This window comes from Nicotiana tabacum, chromosome 2 (genome assembly GCF_000715075.1).
Source record: "Nicotiana tabacum cultivar K326 chromosome 2, ASM71507v2, whole genome shotgun sequence".
Classification (NCBI taxonomy): Eukaryota; Viridiplantae; Streptophyta; class Magnoliopsida; order Solanales; family Solanaceae; genus Nicotiana; species Nicotiana tabacum.
Window position 1 is genome coordinate 2,957,261 of NC_134081.1, and position 19,788 is coordinate 2,977,048.

A 19,788-nucleotide genomic window follows, 5' to 3' on the forward strand; every position below is an offset into this window, starting at 1 on the left:
TGAAATCTGTATTTCCAATAAACGTTTCAAATTGTTTTTGGAAAACAAAATATCGAAAGGTTTGGGTCAAAATGTGGGCCCGCCTCAACCAAATTCAAGGAGAAAGTAGAGGAAAGGTTTCAGTCGGTGTATTGATAATTAATGGGAGGAGTTATTTGCAAATTTCCTTTATTACAAGGGCCAAGGAGGAAAACCATTTTTACAATATTATTTATAAATTATAAATTTATAAATAATAGGAGTGGTTCCAGAACCACATAAGTACATCCCTACCTACCCCTGGCCGACACCCTCCCCCTCAACCCTATCAGTTCTCCTCCTTTGTTGTACTTTCTTCTGATCTAAAATCTAACACATCAGAAACACATATTTTCTCTTCTTCTCTTCAAACCAAGATCTACAATGACTTTTTATCATCCTCTTGTCTTAGATCTATTATCACATCATACAAGTTTTTGATTTACATCCAGGTTGGTTATTTTACTTTTCTTTTAGATCTGCTATATTGGTAGAACTCTTTTTTTTATCCTTTATGATTGTGTTGTATTCAAGATTCGATTTTTCAAGATTGAATTTTTCTTAATTGTCTGTTCTTGATTTTTTTTTTTTTTTTTTTTTGATGCAGATCTCAGGTTGTTTTTCCAATTCTCCTTGCTGCAAATCTCTGGTTTGGTTGTTTCCTCCTTGCTTTTAATTGAATGTTATTTTGCTTGCTAGTTGATTTTCCTTCTTTGTTTTGTTGAATTCTTTTTATGTTTTCTTACATTTTTTCTGACTTGTTGATTTAGAGCTCGTTTGGATTCACTAACTGACTAGCAATTTCTTTGAGATTACGCAAGAGGAAATGGTATTTAGGACCTCTAATCCCTTGCTTCAACAAGTGATGTTGGATTTTTCTTGGTTTCCAACAGAGATTAACCACCACTTCCTCTGCAATTAACAGTAACACTTAAGAAAATAGTATAACAAGACATAACCAGTAACTACAGTCTTCCATATGCACTACTACCGTACCAATTAACAACAAAATTCTCTTCTAGCAGAAATGGTTTCATATATTTGCTTTATTTCTATATATCTCAGAGTACTTCTAAGTAATCAAACTATCCTAACAGATCAAAACCATATCCTATACTTGCAAACTCAGACAAGTTCATACTCCTTTTCCTTGTTGCTCTCTCTTGCTTTCTTCTTTGGTTTTCCTTTCTTCAGCTCCTTTTTCTCCTCTTTTCTTGACTTCTTCTTGTTTTCTGCTTTCTGGTTAATCCAGCTGGCCTGATAAGGTGTCAAAACAGACTCAATAAGTTGACATGTCATTAAGCATTGTTCCAACATGAAAGGCAATTTTCCTTACCTGAGTGCCGACTCGGCACTCCCCGATGTGCTGCGCATATATTGCACCTGAACCATGTTCGTCATTCTTTACTTTGAAGCCGCAAGTGTTGCACATCAACAACATGATTGTTATCTGTGAAAGAAAAAGTTAAAAACCCCGCTGAAGGCTTATCAGGATCTTACAGGTCCAATACTTCGGGAAAATTTTGAAAAATATTGCCATCCAGATGGACGACAGGTAATTCTCTTCTATAATGGCCCTGTGGACGCGGGGGATAGGAGAACATGTAAATTTTAACGTCGAATTGCCCCTGTTTTTTGGTCCTAGACATGATCATGATCATTTCATTTGGGAGGAACGTACTCATCTTTAATGAATCTTTTTTCTTTTTTTGTGTTTCCTGCAGTGGCTTCATATGGGCATTCCCCTCCCACAGTTCCTTTTAAACATTGATGGAGCATCCAAGTGAATATTGTTGCTTGGAATTGTTGGAGTGTGTATAATTCTGCACTTGACAATTTCTGGTATATACTTGTCTAGGTCGTCAAAGTATACTGGGAATTATGTCCTGCACTCAACTTTAGCCCCATATTACCACTTAATGAAGCCTTCTTTAGCTCCAAGGTATGTGAGAGTAATAGTCTATTTGGCTTTCTTTTTGGAGTCTGTATAATTCTGCCCTTGACAATTTCTGTTATATACTTGTATAGGTAGTCAAAGTATACTGGGAATTATGTCATGCACTCGACTTTAGCCGCATATTACCACTTAATGAAGCCTTCTTTAGCTCCAAAGTATGTGAGAGTAATAGTCTAATGTAGATTGTTTCACACAACTCTATTTGGTTCATAGAGTTGTGTGAGTTCTTGGGGATGGAAGGACAGGTGGTTTTATTTTGGTGTACCACCTTGGTACTTTTTTAATAAATTACTTAACATATAACAGAAACTGAAACTGAAACGGTCGTATCCATTTAGAGTGCAACTCATCAAATATAATATCATGTTAGCAACCAATTCAAGGACAAAACAGTGGTTGAAAACTGCAAAACAAGACATTTGTTCAACTTCAAGTACTTTCGTTATGAGAAGTTAAACTAAGCAAAACTACGCTGAGTGCAATTCCAAAATAATTTTTCTGATTCATCAGAAAACAAGTTAGCACGATGATAACAAATTGCAAAATATGAAATCATCTTTTGCCCGCCTTGTGCTTGAAGCAATGCATTGATTCCCTAAATGTGCGCATCAATTCACGCTGTCCTTTTTTGCGCTTTTCACTTTCAAAACCACTGCTAAATTGTCTATTCGAACATTATCAATAGTATATTTGTCCTCAAAAAATTGAGCTCAGAAAATGTACTCCGAATATAGTAATTAAAACGACTCCGATTCATTCACACATCCTCCCATTCAACGGAAAACGCTATTGTGCAAAATTGCAGAGATTGAACAGCAATTGCTAAATTCATACATGTATCCGTTCGCGTTAAAAATGTAAACGAGCTCAATATTGAAGATCAATTTATCAGTTCACACAAATATAAAATCAAAATTTATGAATTTTATATATCTATCACCAAAGAACTTCAGCTATTTGTTTGCCATAGCAAAACTGCAAATGCAGGTGAAGGAATTGACTCACAGTGAATTCAGATCGCCGGTGTTATATCTGGACGGAAATTCGCCGGACGGACGCGCAGCCTAAAGTTCCGGATAGAGGTAGGCGGATTAAAATGGATCTATTTTAGATCGGGGCTACAGTTTTCTTTCTACTCAAGTAAACCCATCTTTATTTCATTTGCTATTTATAACCTCAGAATTTACCATTTTTTTATCAAATTTTTCTTAAATGCTTCATTTATTTTAAGTTCCGATCTAAGGCTTTAATACTGTAGTTCACTTTGACCCTCCATAAATTTTGACGTCTCAAATTATCTGTCATGATTTCTAAAAATAATCATTCTCAAATTATTTATTATTTTAAAAATTTAAGACAAAATTAATTATTTTTTCTTATTTTACTCTTAATAATAATTGAACTTGAAAGTGGAGATATTAATGTAAATATTTAATGAAGAGAGATTATATGTTAAGACATAAAATAAGGGTAAAATAATCCAAATTCCTTATAATTACTCCTTTCAGCTCACAATAATTGATTTTTTGATTATTTTCGCATAGATTAAGAAATTCACCTTTTAACATTAATTAGCAATGAAATTGACCATATTAACCTTTACCATCTCTTCACATAAAAACTCCAAACACATATTCCAACACTATTTACTCTAAGGTAAATATGGCAAAATTAGATATTTTGGACAACAAAAAAAAGGCAAAAAAACTTATTGTAGACCGGTTGGAGTAATATTTTTTTAAGAGATGTATAAAAGTATAACACGAGAAATGATTTGAGACAGAGGAAATATGTTTTCTTCACTTGTATTGAAATCCATATTAAACAAATTTATTTATTTTATTTTTAGTTAGAGGTTTTGAATTTGAACTTTAAATTAAAAATATTTTAATTGGAAGTGTTTTACTTTTCTTAATGAATTCACCCAATTCGAATTCATATTAGTCTGCATACAATTTTTGAATATCAATATTTAAAGAAATTAAAATGATTATATCAAACTCCAAAAAAATGGGTATGAATAATAGCTAAGGTTAATGTAATAAATATTTTTGGAATTTGACGTGGCCAAAGCAAGTCAGTGCTAAAGCCGTCTAATATAGCTTAATTTTTGTTCTAGATTAAATTTAAGACGATACACAAGTGTTTGCCCTTGACAATTTTTAAGTATTTTCTAGTCTGCCTATCCCGTCGTGCTTTTATGCCATTTCTAGAACAGCAAGAGGATGGATGCACACCGGACTGCTCATTCCGATATGAGATTCATATATTCTCAGTGACTTTGGTTTCTTTGGCCGTACATACTTCTCCTACAAGGAATTGAAAACGAATCATAACACGAAAACAAATGACAGAAATAAAATAGAGTTTGTGAGGATGCAGGGGAATAAATTAAAGCACCTAAATTGCACATGATTAGATGCAATGCTAGACACAATAGAGGATTTGCACAATTGTAACTAATAAAGATGAGTTTTTCTAGTATGGATTTTCACATATGAGTTCAAACTAATAAAGATTTTTCATTCCATTGAGTGTGACCATCGCAATTAAAGCTTAAGCTATTACAGAGGGCATCATTAATTTATTTAATTATGTCTTCAACACATGTGTGAGTCTAATTCTTTTTCATGTGCCAAGTACGAGAAAATTTTCCCTGATAATGATTGGCGGTGAGACTCGAACCCAGGAACTCTACCTACTCCGCTACCATGTGGAAGTGTGACAATCTTATCTAAAAGCTAAAGTTGTTCGAGATATACACCTTAATTTATTTAATCATGTCTGTACCACAATCCTTTGTATGACAAAACCAAATACAAGTCCATATACTAGGCAATTAGGAACAACAGAGAAAAGAGTGTGTAACCTCTTCGGGTGGATCATAGTATATTCCGTTTTATGGAATTTCACCAGGAGGCTGAACAGAGAACTTAATCCAAGCAGGAATGGAATCCTTAACACCTGATGGAGTGTCCATACGTATCTACACTTTCAGTATATTAGCGTAATATTAGAAAATAGTGGCATAAGAACCACCAGGATCAGACATAGATGAATATTTACTAACCTTGAATTGAATAATTAAGAAATTGCATTAGAGAAACAACTTTTGAAAGCTCGTTCTTAGATGAATATTTATATTGTTTCTTTTTGGAAGGGGTGGGTTCGGGTGTCTGTGTGCTATAAGTAAGGGCCACAAGTAGGCCAGTTTGGCCCTAAACGGACCAAGTGGCCAGTTCAAACGGTCCCGGTTCAAATGGTCTTTTTATAGGAACCGACCCGGGACCGGGTCCACGAACCCATGGTCCTGGGCTAAATGGTCCCGGCCCGCGGGCTAAGTGGCCCCAACGGATATTTTTTTTAAAAATAAAATAGAAAACTTGTAAGTTTCTAGGGGGAATAGGGAAAAAATATTTTTTAAACTTTTTTCTCATAGAATCAATAGCAAGTTTATAAATCCCTCCCCCCACCTCCCCCCTCTGAAAAATGAGCAAACAAATTTACAAGTTCTGCAATATAAACTAAAAAGTTAGAAATAGTAGGATGATACTGCCAGAAAATTCATTTATAGCAATATGAAATTTTTCTAAAAAATCTACGAGCATTTTAACATTAGTCCAATCTGTATTTGTAAGTTTATCATCATCATCACTTACATGAGCATTAAACGTTGAGTTTATGGGGCTTCTATATTCATATGCAACAACTAAACTTTCATACATGTAATTCCATCTACTTGGACAAGGTTTAGGAACCTTTCTTTCTTTTAGGCCAAATTCATCGCATCTTTTAAAATATTCTCCAAGTCTACTTCTATGGTTTGAATAAAAAAATCAGTTAAGAGCCATTTTAACCTTTTCAATTTTAATATTTAAAATTCTCATACCATCACCCACAATGAAATGGTAAATATGACAAATACATCTAACAAGAAAAATATTACTAAATGCAGGACTTAGTGTAGTGATAAGCAAGGCTATAGAATTTGTGTTACTAGTAGCATTATCCATTGAAACTGACATTAATTTTATCACTAATGCAAAAATATCTACAAATATCCGTAACTGTGCTAGCAATAAACTGCTCTCTGTGACGTGAATTAATTATTCTATAAGCAATAATGCGCTTTTGCATTATCCAATCCTCATAAATCCAATGACTGGCAATAGTAAAGTAATCACAATCGTTACCACCTTTACCAATATCAGTTGTAATAGCAACACAACAATTTATATGAGTAAATAAATAGCGCAAATATTGTTCATATTCATGTTTATATTTATAAATATCGCTCTTTACGGTTGTGCGAGGAAAACCTTTATAAGTAGGATTAAAAATATTTCTAATATAATGCACAAAGTTAGGATCACAAGGAAAACTATAGGGTATGGACATAACAGTAACCATTTTTGTCAATTCTTCCCGACCCTTTTTTGGATCATAATATAAAATACCACCGGTAACAGTATTGATTCCCGGTTGAAATTAATTTGAACCGGTACTAGGGGCAGCCTGACTAGGAGGTACACTTTTTTCCTCCGCCAAAACTTTCAAACAAAGATATCTGACTCTATCTCGAGGGTGTTTCAATATTGTTAGTATGTATAGTGTACTCTTGTCCCACATTGGAAGAAGAGTAATATCTCCTTATAGTGTATAACTATAAATAGAGACCTCTTATATTGTATTTATCATCTAATATCAATAACATATTTTCTCTCGTACCTTCTCACATGGTATCACAGGATTAGTGAGAAACCCGTCGATGTGCATCATTCCAGCGACTTCCGGGAAGAAAGACCTCTTCGCCGTGCAATATTCCGACGACTTAGAAGGCTTTTTGAAAAAGTTCCAGCAAATCACTTTTTGTTGGTGTTGTGCAAAAACTAATGCCACCACAAGACTCCTTAGGCTCCGGCGACCAAACCCCAGTCAACCCCACCGGAAAACACATGTCCACGCGCCCTCACGCCCCTGGAAAAGAAAATTTTTTCTGACGACATCTGACCCACGCGCCTGCGCGTGAGCACTGTTCCGGCCAGATTTTGAAAAAGTTCCAGTTAAACAGTAGGATCGCCTGGTAATTCCGATCCTACCCTCACTGGTTTTGTTTTATTCTGACCACTTTGAGTTTTTTCCGTCAGCTATAGTAGATTCCGGCGAGCTACAGTATTTCCAGCGTGAATAATGTTTCCGGCGCAGAACAGTGTTCTGGTTTCCTGCTGTAAACAGTGTTTTTCAAGCTATTTCTTCAGTTTTCTCACCGGAGTTACTTATTTCCACTATTTCAAGTTAACCCTACTACTACAAATTGTAGCGACATGGGAAACGATGCTTTGAATAGTCGGATGGTTTCTTTAGCAGATTATATTGAGTTCCTTCAGTACAAAACATGTAAGCAGACATCTTTTGAGATAACTTCTGTTGTTCAAACAGGTAATAGAGTGACTTGTTTCTCCCAATCTTCATCCTCTGAGTCTTGGGTCATTGATTCAGATGCATCAGATCATATTTCTAGTAACAAATCTCTTTTCACTACTATTTCGTATTCTCAATCTCTTCCAAAAGTCACAATGGCCAATGGGTCTCAAACCATGGCAACTGCAATAGGTCAAGCAAGCCCACTTCCTTCCTTACCTTTAGATTCAGTCCTTTATGTTCCCAATAGTTCTTTTAATCTTATAGCTGTTAGTCGCTTAGCCAAATCACTTAAATGCGTTATTTTATTTCTTGATGACCATATTTTTATACAGGAACACAGTACGGGGCGGATCATTGGTACCGGGGATGAATCAAACAAACTTTATTACCCCATCCTTGCTAAATCACACGGACTCACATCTTATGTTCCTTCTACAACTTGTCATGTTACTGATTCACCAGATTTATTACATAAACGGTTGGGATATCCCAGTTTGTCAAAATTTCAGAAAATGGTATCTGGTTTATCTCACTTGTCAGCTCTAGAGTTTGAGTCATGTCAGCTCGGTAAGCATACTCGCTCCCATTTCCCTCGGCATCTTGATAATCGAGCAGTCACCTTTTACTTTAGTCCATTCAGATGTTTGGGGTCCTAGTTGGGTCAGTTCCACCTTGGGATTCTGCTACTTTGTCAGTTTCATTGATGTTTATTTAAGGTGCACTTGGATATTTTTGATAAAAAATCGATATGAGCTATTTTCTATTTTTCAGACCTTCCACATTGAAATTCAAAATCAATTTGGGGTTTCTATTCGCACATTTCATAGTGATAATGCCCGAGAGTATTTGTCTTCCCCATTTCAGCAGTTTATGAAATCTCATGGGATTATTCATCAAACATCTTGTCTGTACACATCTCAACAAAATGGGGTAGCTGAAAGAAAGAATAAACAACTTATTAAAACTGCTCGTACCCTACTCATACAATCTCATGCTCTGTTGCGTTTTTGGGGGCGGGGATGCAGTTTTTACATCTTGCTATCTTATTAATCGTATGCCATCTTCAGCTATCCAGAGCCAAGTTCCATTCTCTGTCATGTTTCCCCACTTACCTTTGTTCTCTCGTCTACCCCGTATCTTTGGCAATACTTATTTTGTCCATAACCTTACTCCAGGAACAGATAAGTTAGCTCCGCGTGCTCTTAAGTGCGTATTTCTAGATTTCTCGAGAACACAAAAGGGGTATCGATACTACTCTCCTGACCTCCAGCGGTACCTTATGTCCGCTGATGTTACCTTATTTGAAACCCAATCATACTTCACATGTTCAAGTGATCACTTAGATATTTCTGTGGTACTACCAGTTTCATCTTTTGGAGATTCAGTCACTCCAACTCCACCACCTACAACTCCAGTTGTAGCTCCACCACCTACAGCTCCAGTTGTAGCTCCACCACCTATAGCTTCAGTTCCTCCACATAATCCAGTTCAACCTTCTGCAGCTCCACCACTCTTGACTTATCATCGTCGTCCACATCCAGCATCAGGCCCAGGTGATTCACGCCCCACATCAGATTCTGTACCTACTACAGACTTGTCTCCTCTTAGTCAACCAATTGCACTCCGCAAAGGTGTACGATCCACACTTAATCCTAATCCCCACTATGTCGTTTAAGTTATCATCGTCTGTCGTCACCTCATTATGCTTTTATATCTTCTTTGTCCGTTGTTTCTATCCCTAAGTCTACAGGTGAGGCACTATCTCATCCAGGATGGCGACATGCTATGATTGACGAGATGTCTGCTTTACATGTGAGTGGCACTTGGAAGCTTGTTCCTCTTCCTGCAGGTAAGTCTACTGTTGGTTGTTGTTGGGTTTATGCAGTCAAAGTCAGCCCAGATGGCCAGGTTGATCGACTTAAGGCTCGTCTTGTTGCAAAGGGATATACTGAGATTTTTGGGCTTGATTATAGTGATACTTTCTCTCTCGTGGCTAAAGTAGTATCTATTCGTCTCTTTTTGTCCATGGTTGTTGTACGTCATTGGCCTCTTTATCAGTTAGACATTAAGAATGCTTTTCTCCACGGTGATCTTGAGGAAGAAGTTTATATGGAGCAACCACCTGGTTTTGTTGCTCAGAGGGAGTTTAATGGTTGTGTGTGCAGATTGCGCAGGTCACTATATGATTTAAAACAGTCCCCTCGAGCTTGGTTTGGTAAGTTAAGCATAATTATTTAGGAGTTCGGTATGACTCGTAGTGAGGTTGATCACTCTGTGTTTTATCGACATTCTGCTCCTAATCTGTGTATTTATCTAGTGGTTTATGTTGATGATATTGTTATTACTGACAATGATCAGGATGATATTACTAATCTGAAGCAACATCTCTTTCAGCACTTCCAGACTAAGGATCTAGGCAGATTGAAGTATTTTCTAGGTATTGAGGTCGCTCAGTCTAGCTCAGGTATTGTTATTTCACAGCGGAAATATGCCTTAGACATTCATGAGGAGACTGGAATGATGGGTTGCAGACCTATTGATTCTCCTATGGATCCGAATGTTAAGCTTCTGCCTAGACAGGGGAGCCTCTTAGAGACCCTACGAGATATAGGAGGTTGGTTGGCAAATTGAATTACCTCACAGTGACTAGACCTGACATTTTTTTTCCGGTGAGTATTATAAGTCAGTTTATGGATTCTCCCTATGATAGTCACTGGGATGCAGTTGTTTACATTCTTCGGTATAAAAAGTCAGCTCCAGGCAAATGATTATTATTCGAGGATCGAGGCCACGAGCAGATTATTGGGTACACAAATGCTGATTGGGCAGGATCACTTTTTGATAGACGTTATACGTCTGGATATTGTGTTCTAGTATGAGGTAACTTGGTCTCGTGGAAGAGCAAGAAACAGAATGTAGTTGCTCGATCTAGCACCGAAGCCGAATATCGAGCCATGGCTATGGCGACATGTGAGTTAGTTTGGGTCAAGCAGTTGCTCAAGGAGCTAAAGTTCGGAGAAATCAACAAGATGGAACTAGTGTGTGATAACCAAGCTGCTCTTCATATTGCGTCAAATCCGGTGTTCCATGAGAGGACTAAACACATTGAGATCGACTGTCACTTTATCATAGAAAAAATACTTTCAGAAGATATTATTACAAAGTTTGTAAAGTCGAATGATCAACTACCAGATATTTTCACTAAGTCTCTTACTGATTCTCGTATTAGCTACATGTGTAGCAAGCTCAGTACATATGATGTGTATGCACCGACTTGAGGGGGAGTGTTAGTATGTATAGTGTAGTCTTGTCCCACATTGAAAGATAAGTAATATCTCTTTGTAGTGTATAGTTATAAATAGGGACCTCTTATATTGTATTTATCATCTAATATCAATAACATATTTTCTCCCGTGCCTTCTCACAAATATGTGTCTAGACAAAGTTCCCCCCTGCGTGACTGAAAATATTTAAATTTTAACTGCGTGCCACAAGTTTTACACTTAGCCTTATTTTCTGGAATTAGTTGAGTAAAAAATGACTAAACATGAGATGTTTCCGTCTGTTTGGTAGGTTATCTAGAAAAAGTAGGGGCAGTAACAAGAGTATCAGATGGGGCATTATTTGGATTAGCAGGGTTATCACTAGTGGGTGTATCGTCATCCGGTTGAGTTTCATCAAAATCTATTTCCTCCTTATCATTTTTATCAATAGTTGGATTAGAATAAAGAGCATTCATTAATTCATGGTCTAATTGTTCACCAGCTCCAACATTATGGAAAAATTAACTCTCAGTAAATTGTAATAAACTATTATCGCTATCAAGAATAGCATGTGTAGGACGGATATGAGATTTGGTTCGGGGAGCCGGGGGCAGTGGAGGAGGAACAGATTGATCACTAGATTCGTCACTCTTGGATTTTTCCTTATTTTTATCAAATAATAGAAAATAAATAAAACAAACAAAACTATAATATTAAAACTTAAGAGTTGGAACGAGTTTACTAAATTGACGAACAACTTGTTGAAAATTGATTATCGTTGAAGACTTGAAGACTGATTCACCAACTTCACAATTTTTTCATAAATTGTAACAATAAAGTAAGCAATAATAGCAATTATAGAAGAAAATTAGAGAGAGATTGATGATTTTATACGAAAAATAAAAGAATGAGGGGGTATTTATAGTTGAAAATAGGGAAAAAGTGTAATTATAAAATATTTGGGGTTAAAACAAAGTTTGGGGGATTAAATGGCTATTTTGTAAATAGCCAACATCTATTTTGACAGACCCAACGACCATATTTTACATGCCCAAACGGGCAGAATTGTTTTTTTTTAAATTTTTGACTGTTTGGTCGGCCAGGGACCGGTTTGGTCCCAAACGGTCCCGGTCCTAGCGGTCCCAAAGTAGAGAGCCTGCCCAGAAGCCCGTTTGGCCCACTTGGCCCGTTTGGCCCGCGGTCCCGGGCCGGTCCACTTGTGACCCTTACCTGAAAGAGAGAGCGAGAAGGGAGACAGAGATGCTATAAACTTTGGAAGGGGTGTCTCCTTGAAAGAGTTTGCAGCCAGCACTTAGCAGGCTTAGAAGTGAATAGACCTATATAACTAAAAAGAATTCTTGAGCATTCTTTGACACAAGTATTTTAACTGAAAGGTAGAAAACAGTAGTATCGACAGCCAATGGATAAAATACCCAAATATCAATTAGAGCACTGTAGAAAATGAACATACCTTCACTCTAGGCCCATGAGGAATTGCAGGAGAGCCGTCCGCATTATTTGGCAAAAAAATCTCCCAGACACCAAATTCGTTCTACTTATGGATCATGAATTAGTTTTATGCAACCACCACTGCATAGAGCTTAACATTGTAACATGCAAAGCAAATAGATGATCCTTCTACATATCCTTCATTGTTAACATATTAATTACAGAAGATAACCGTAACACTGAAACTCTCTGTAACACCCACCTGCTCCCACCACCACCACCCCACCCCTGCCCCAAGGGGCAAAAAGGAGAGAAGAGAAGAGAAGAGAAAGACAATGCGAGCTAGTGAAGATGCGACTCATCTACTATAGCAGTGCAAGATTGTATAACAATTATGGAATATGATCCATAAAATTTCAGGAAGTAGTTGGACAATGCCTGAAAAATCTTTAGGAAAACTGGAAAATAAATGAAAGAAGGAATAAAGATAATGCTTGGACAGAAATTCCTCAAGCGATGGTTCTGTCAATTCGAAAAGAAGAGAATAGAAGATCTCTTGAGCAAGTGAAATTTTTTCCTTTTTTTGACAAGTACAAATGGGACTTTCTTTTGTTCCAAACAGAACGTATGATGTTCGCTTAGAGTACTTCAGGAGTACTCAAAAGATGCAACTTGTATAGGTGATAGGATGTCTTCTGCAGAGAGCAATAATTTTTGTATAGCTCCTCTTTGACCTGTACACTTGTCTAATATCCGGTTGATCCCTTTTGTGTAATGAACTGAAAAGGAAGGAATTTTGTTGCATGCTCGTAGAAGTAAAGCAGAATTCTGAAAGACTCAGAAATGTTCTAAAGAACAACACCAGATCTTGAATATTTCATTTTATCAGATCAATGGAACATCTGACAAAATAATTAGACTTCTTTTCTTTTTTTGATAAGTAACCAGATCAGTTAGACATAGAAAGCACTATTCTCACCGAATACCAATTTAAAGTGTGTCGTTATTTTCAGCCCTACTATCAAGGAACTAACGAAATATGAGCCTTACTAGAAACAAGTCAAGAAACTGTCACTTTGAAATCTTAAGAAATCCATATTTTCTTGCAAAGACTCCCTTGTAACATGCAAATTTAAAAAGGGGATCACGTGCCAAAATAACTCGATCAACAAAGGGGTAATAAAAAAGGTAAACAGAAATAAGAATACGAGACATTTGCTAGAAACTTTGATAGCAAAGACAATCGAATGTAAAGAACACAAGGCTCTCAAACAAAAATGGCAACAGAACCACTTGGATATGTACTGTAAGGGATATACCCGAGTCATGATGTCAGCATTTGGGTTCCAATTGTTGAAATCTCCAATGAGGGCAGCCCACTGCAAGGGAAAGCATAGGATATACATGCAATTTAGACTTTCACAAAACCGATATTATCATATCATAAATAAAATGCAGAAGTTGGTATAACAACTGATGGACATATAAGGAGATCACCAATGACTTTCCACGTTATTTCACATTATTGATCTCTCATTTCACCGTATACTGCACTTGAACCTTATCTTTTTAGTAATCAGTTTACACAAAACGTCAGAATTTGCAGCTTTGGCAGAAAAATGTTCTGCCATACATCCAGCAATTATGTGTTGCCAAAGGGATTCTCCTTTCTTTTAGAAGGCTCCTCAATCTAAAATCAGCGTACTGAACTCATCGGACTTAGTTAAACTCAAGAAACAACATTTTATTCTGATAAAAGTACCCCTAACCAAAAGAGAAATACTTGATTTGCTGATATAAGTACCTGTACTGGCATAACACAAACCAGGCCAAAATATCATGATTGTGTTCCTCAAGACAAATTTGTACTTATTTGGCTGATCTTGAGTCAGTGTAGTTCTTAGAATCCTGGGAGCTAATTCTTACATGCCAAAATAGATCTTTTACTTGCTAGTGGCAGAAGAAAGATGATTCACTAATTATTTTGGGATACAGAAGTTTGCAACCTGGAGTATTTTAAAATAGTTTCTCAGTCCTTGACCTTTATTCTGAAAAGATAACTTAATATATGTCTATTCTCACTCCATCCTCAAAGTGACCATCACATTGGACCAGAATAAGTCTTACAAACTAAGTCAATGGCTCACCAAGTCGATGCCTAGATCAAGCTTGCAGAGCTAGTGAGTAATGCTATCGAGTAGCAAAGCCAAACTTTAATGAGTTAAGCCAAAGGAATCTTATCCTCGTTTTTAGGTCAGAAGTCCATCCAGGGTGAAGACCATAATCTGTGCAAATGACAGAAACTGTGGAGCAATTACAATATTCTAAACTATCAGAAAAGAAACATATTTAGGTCAGAAGTCCTTAAACAGGCTTCTTGAGAATTAAAACATAAATCTTCTCCTTTCTATTTTCTCTTAGTTTCTCTCACCTTTTACTTTAAAAAAGAAGTGGTTATCAATTTTGTGGTCCTTTTTATCATAGAGAATCTAAAACAAAACAAGAAAGAAAACACTGACCTTGGCACCAGGAGCCCACTCCCGATAAGTGATACCTGTAGCACTAGCAACAAAGTTCACAGGCAATCAGTGACTGATACTTCAGCCCCTCTCAGTAGAGCAAACTTACAAAAGGGAAAGAAGGAGCACCTACAGTAAGGTCAGGCTTACAGATCTGATATAACATACACATACTCCAAGGAAAAGAAAAACAGAAAGTAAAATGATCTACAATAAAGGGATGAAGTACATAGATTCTCTTCAAAATAATTAGGTGTAACACGAGCTCCAGACGGTTCCTTTTCGTAAACAATAGCTTTGGAAGGTCACTTTTCGGGAATCACTCCTGCTGTCTGAGATAAATACTTCAAATTCCAATATATACCATGACTAGATTGCTAGAAACTAGATGATAGCTATTTTTAGTAAAGGGCTGAGCATGTCAAGAATTAACCGCTGCTATATACATGTCTCCAAATACAAAATGTAATATGTTTCTCTTTCTTTCATCTGCAAATATTACAACCTATATCACCTTTTCATTCCTCTATAGGTTTGAGTGTGGGCCAAAGAAGTACCAAGTTGGCGTCAACGAATAACATTATGGCATGAAATTGACAAGGCTTTGCTCAAGGCCGGTCTCGAATACCTTCAGAAAGAAAATTAAATAAGATAAAAAGCAGTTATTACCTACGAGTGAAACCCTTTTTTTCGTAACCACGAGAAAAAGCTTCCAAACCACCCTCATACTTGTCAATTGCCTCCCTCATTTTCTTGTACTCTGAAAACCTAAAAGTGGACAGCATAGAAAAAAAAATCTTTAGGCCAGACCGCCACATTTTCTATGGTTATCTAGCAACTAGCAATGAGATTACAAGTCGAACATTCCCGCCCAAGAGCTTTAATGATCAAAAAAGCAATGAGATCTCATCCTATGTAGTTACAGAAAGGATGTAAGCAAGATTTTTTTCCATCGATAAAATTCTCTCCAATTGCGTTAAACAAGTCGAACATTCCCGCCCAAGCTTCTCCAGAGCTATGTTTGTAGGCAAGCTCCGGTGGCATTCCCTATTGTCTTCTGGAAGTAGCTCCTCCACAGACAAACCTCCTCCGAAGTTGTGTCTTGGCACTTTAAAACCGTACTCTCCATTTTACTTGAGCTTCCCATGAATGGTGCTCTATATTCAATATACTCTGGTATCTGCTACACGATGCCTTAGTCCCCACTTTATTGTAAAATGCCTTTCTCCTGTTACCAAATGGTAATTCCCGCGACAAAACTAGTTTCACATCCTCCTCTGATGATGTAGCGCAGCTACGCACGCCCTGCACTAGTATTTATCAAATAGTGCTCACTTGTCCAAAAGACATCTATACTGGTGGAACAAGTATAACATGTCTAATTACCTTCTATCAATTTTAGGGCATTTACTGTGGATAGCGTTCATGTATGGAATGTGAACAATGCCTCTACATATAAAACTCGTATGTATGAATAGTATTATGCGGATAATTTGTATTATTCCTGTGAATGGTGCCCATGCTTACACGGAACCAAGCTATTCCCTAGTCCTAGTACTACTTGTAGGGACATGCAATATACCGACAGTGATAATTCAACCGAGCGTTTTGATACCATTTGTTGAGACCAAAGACAACCACAGTAAATAAAGGGAAATGATGATAGACATTGAAACTTCCAATTCTCAGATAAGGAAAAAATCATGACTAAAGAGAAAATAATATCAGTATCATAGAGAATAACATACACTTACTACTCTAGTATCATAGAGAATAATATACACTTAAAAGAAATACCCTCTTTAGAGACACTCTCAACATAATACTGTCAAAGTAACTATATTCCTCACATACTGTTGTGATATTGACTTTTATACCTTCAGTTGGATTGACGAAGGAAACAGTCTCTCTTTTTGTGTCTTTATCTTGTTCAAAGTTTGCTCCCTCAATTGATACTTGCGTAGACAAAATAGATCACCTATTGGGAGAGAGATTTTGGACTCAAAAAATATTTTTCCATAACCTGAGATAAGCATGCGTCTGTTGCAATTATTTAAACAAGACTGCTCAAGAAGCCTTAGTCATTCCAATATTATGGAAAGGATCTCTCTACCAAAATTCCCAGACAATGGACTTTAAGTGTGGTAGGTTGAGCTGCTATGCATCATTTTTTTAATCCTCAAAAGTAATATTATTAATCATGGATTTATAGGCACTATTTGCTTATACGATGCCTAACACCTCAAATTTGCAGGTAATAGGAGTAGATAACTTATTGGGAGAACCTAAGGGCACCAAAGCATACTCATGCCTCCCTCTGAACTAAGAGTGCACACAAATTTGTTTTCACGAATTAGCAATGATGCATCAACTGTAGCTAGAAGCCACGCATCTGGCATCTAGAATACGAAAATATTGAGAAGACTACTTTTTAACGACACTGTTCTCATGGGAACAAAATGCAATAACACTTTCATTCAAGCAGACTCAGAAAGATATCTATTTAGAAGTGTTTCTGCAAGAAAATTTGCCACCTTCTTTTTAGTAATCAGTTTACACAAAACGTCAGAATTTGCAGCTTTGGCAGAAAAATGTTCTGCCATACATCCAGCAATTATGTGTTGCCGAAGGGATTCTCCTTTCTTTTAGAAGGCTCCTTAATGTAAAATCAGCGTACTGAACTCATCGGACTAAGTAAAAATCAAGAAACAACATTTTATTATGATAAAAGCACCCCTAACCAAAAGAGAAACACTTGGTTTGCTGTTATAGGTACCTATACTGGCATAAGACAAGCCAGGTCAAAATATCATGGTTGTGTTCCTCAAGACAAATTTGTACTTAGTTGGCTGATCTTGAGTCAGTGTAGTTCTAGGAATCCTGGGAGCTAATTCTTACATGCCAAAATAGATCTTTTACTTGCTAGTGGCAGAAGAAAGATGATTCAATAAATTATTTTGGGATACAGAAGTTTGCAACCTGGAGTATTTTAAAATAGTTTCTCAGTTCTTGACCTTTATAATGAATAGATGACTCAATACATGTCCATTCTCACTCCATCCTCAAAGTGACCATCACATTGGACCAGAATAAGTCTTACAGACCAGGTCAATGACTCACCAAGTCGAAGCCTAGATCAAGCTTGCAGAGCTAGTGAGCAATGCTATCAAGTAACAAAGCCTAACTTTAATAAGTTAAGCCAAAGGAATTTTATCCTTGTTTTTAGGTCAGAAGTCCATCCAAGGTGAAGATCATAATCTGTGCAAATGATAGAAACTGTAGAGCAATTACAATATTCTAAACTATCAGAAAAGAAACATCTTTAGGTCAGAAGTCCTTAAACATCTTTCTTGAGAATAAAAACATAAATGTTCTCCTTTCTACTTTCTCTTAGTTTCTCTCACCTTTTACTTTAAAAAGAAGTGGTTATCAATTTTGTGGTCCTTTTTATCATAGAGAATCTAAAACAAAACAAGAAAGGAAACACTGACCTTGGTACCAGGAGCCCACTCCCGATAAGTAATACCCGTAGCACTGGAAACAAAGTTCACAGGCAATCAGTGACTGGTACTTCAGCCCCTCTCAGTAGAGCAAACTTAGAAAGGGAAAGAAGGAGCATCTACAGTAAGGTCAGGCTTACAGATCTGATATAACTTACTCCAAGGAAAAGAAAAACAGAAAGTAAAAAGATCTACAATAAAGGGATAAGTACATAGATTCTCTTCCAACAATTAGGTGTAACACTAGCTCCAGATGGTTCCTTTTCGTAAACATTAGCTTCGGAAGGTCACTTTCAGGGAATCACTTCTGCTGTCTGAGACAAATACTTCAAATTCCAATATATACCATGCCTAGATTGCTAGAAACTAGATGATAGCTATTTTTAGTAAAGGGCTGAGCATGTCAAGAATTAACCGCTGCTATATACATGTCTCGAAATACAAAATGTAATCTGTTTCTCTTTCTTTTTTCTGCCGATATTACAACCTATATCACCATTTCACTCCTCTATAGGTTTGAGTGTGGGTCAAAGAAGTACCAAGTGGGCGTCAACAAAAAATATTATGGCATGAAATTGACAAGGTTTTGCACAAGGCCGGTCTCGAATACCTTCAGAAAGAAAATTAAATAACATAGAAAGCAGTTATTACCTACGAGTGAAACCCATTTTTTCGTAACCACGAGAAAAAGCTTCCAAACCACCCTCATATTTGTCAATTGCCTCCCTCATTTTCTTGTACTCTGAAAACCTAAAAGTGGATAGCATAGAAAAACATTCTTTAGATTTTAGCTGGACATGTCCAAGCGCAGGAACTGCAGAGAAAGATAGCACTGCCACTTGGGGCAGAATGAAGCAGATAAATGCTGAGGCATATAGATACACCAAGAGCAAAACCATAATTGCATAACCAAATGCAAATAATGTCTCGAGAGCAAGAACATCCAACAAAGCGAACAATTCATAGAGAAAGAACAAAAATTCTGGAAGTACATGTGAGCAATCAGCTCTCAGAGTTAGTAAAATTGGAAAGTTGAAGAATAAAACAGAACTGCTGACGAACAATCCAACCAATACAGAGCATGATAGACTGCTACTAGAAATTAAACTAGCATGTTGCTGTGCTATGGACCTATTGCGTCCTTCAAGAATTAAACTTGGGGGACAAAAACGAAGAATGTACAAAGCAAATAATCAAACATAGGCAGAAGAACAAACAAAACCCAACATAGGACCACGGCAATTGAAAACAAACATCGATGACAATAACAAAACAGAAAATATTAAGAGCATTCAGATTGGAAAAAAAAACATCTGTTTCAAACAATGACTAAAATATTATAAAGCATCTTAAATGGGTATAAACAAAAACAGTGGCTGGTAATGCCTAAACCAAGCATAAAAAAGGGGTCAGATGGACCAAATTGTGCATCTTAACTGGTCAATGGTTCCCCGGAAGGCTTCTTCCCCTCCCAAGGAGACTTGGGACAAGGTGATCATCTCCCTCTTTGTTCACGCAAGTGGTGGTCACCTATCTCCCATTTTGTCCATGGCCAAAAGATTAAGGCACTTAGAAATATGCTGAAAGTGGCTGTAGACGGGATGGATTGAGGGATTTAATGGGGAGCCAGTAAACCTTCAAATTGTCTCCATTACCCC

At 36.9% G+C, this 19,788-nt stretch overlaps 1 long non-coding RNA gene and 1 pseudogene across 2 annotated transcripts; one reads left to right on the plus strand and one right to left on the minus strand.

Moving 5' to 3' along the window:
* Nucleotides 1-244: 244 nt before the first annotated feature.
* Nucleotides 245-2,130, plus strand: LOC107808526 (uncharacterized). 2 transcript variants are annotated; one of them, XR_001653155.2, is made up of 4 exons: nucleotides 245-470; nucleotides 626-1,573; nucleotides 1,743-1,960; nucleotides 2,047-2,130. It is a non-coding gene; the product is annotated as an uncharacterized LOC107808526 (long non-coding RNA). The 2 variants fall into 2 exon arrangements; XR_001653154.2 differs by having other exon boundaries at nucleotides 1,743-2,130.
* Nucleotides 2,131-3,934: 1,804 nt separating this feature from the next.
* LOC107808524 (1,4-alpha-glucan-branching enzyme 1, chloroplastic/amyloplastic-like) overlaps nucleotides 3,935-19,788 on the minus strand; it is a 113,822-nt pseudogene continuing 97,968 nt past the window's right edge.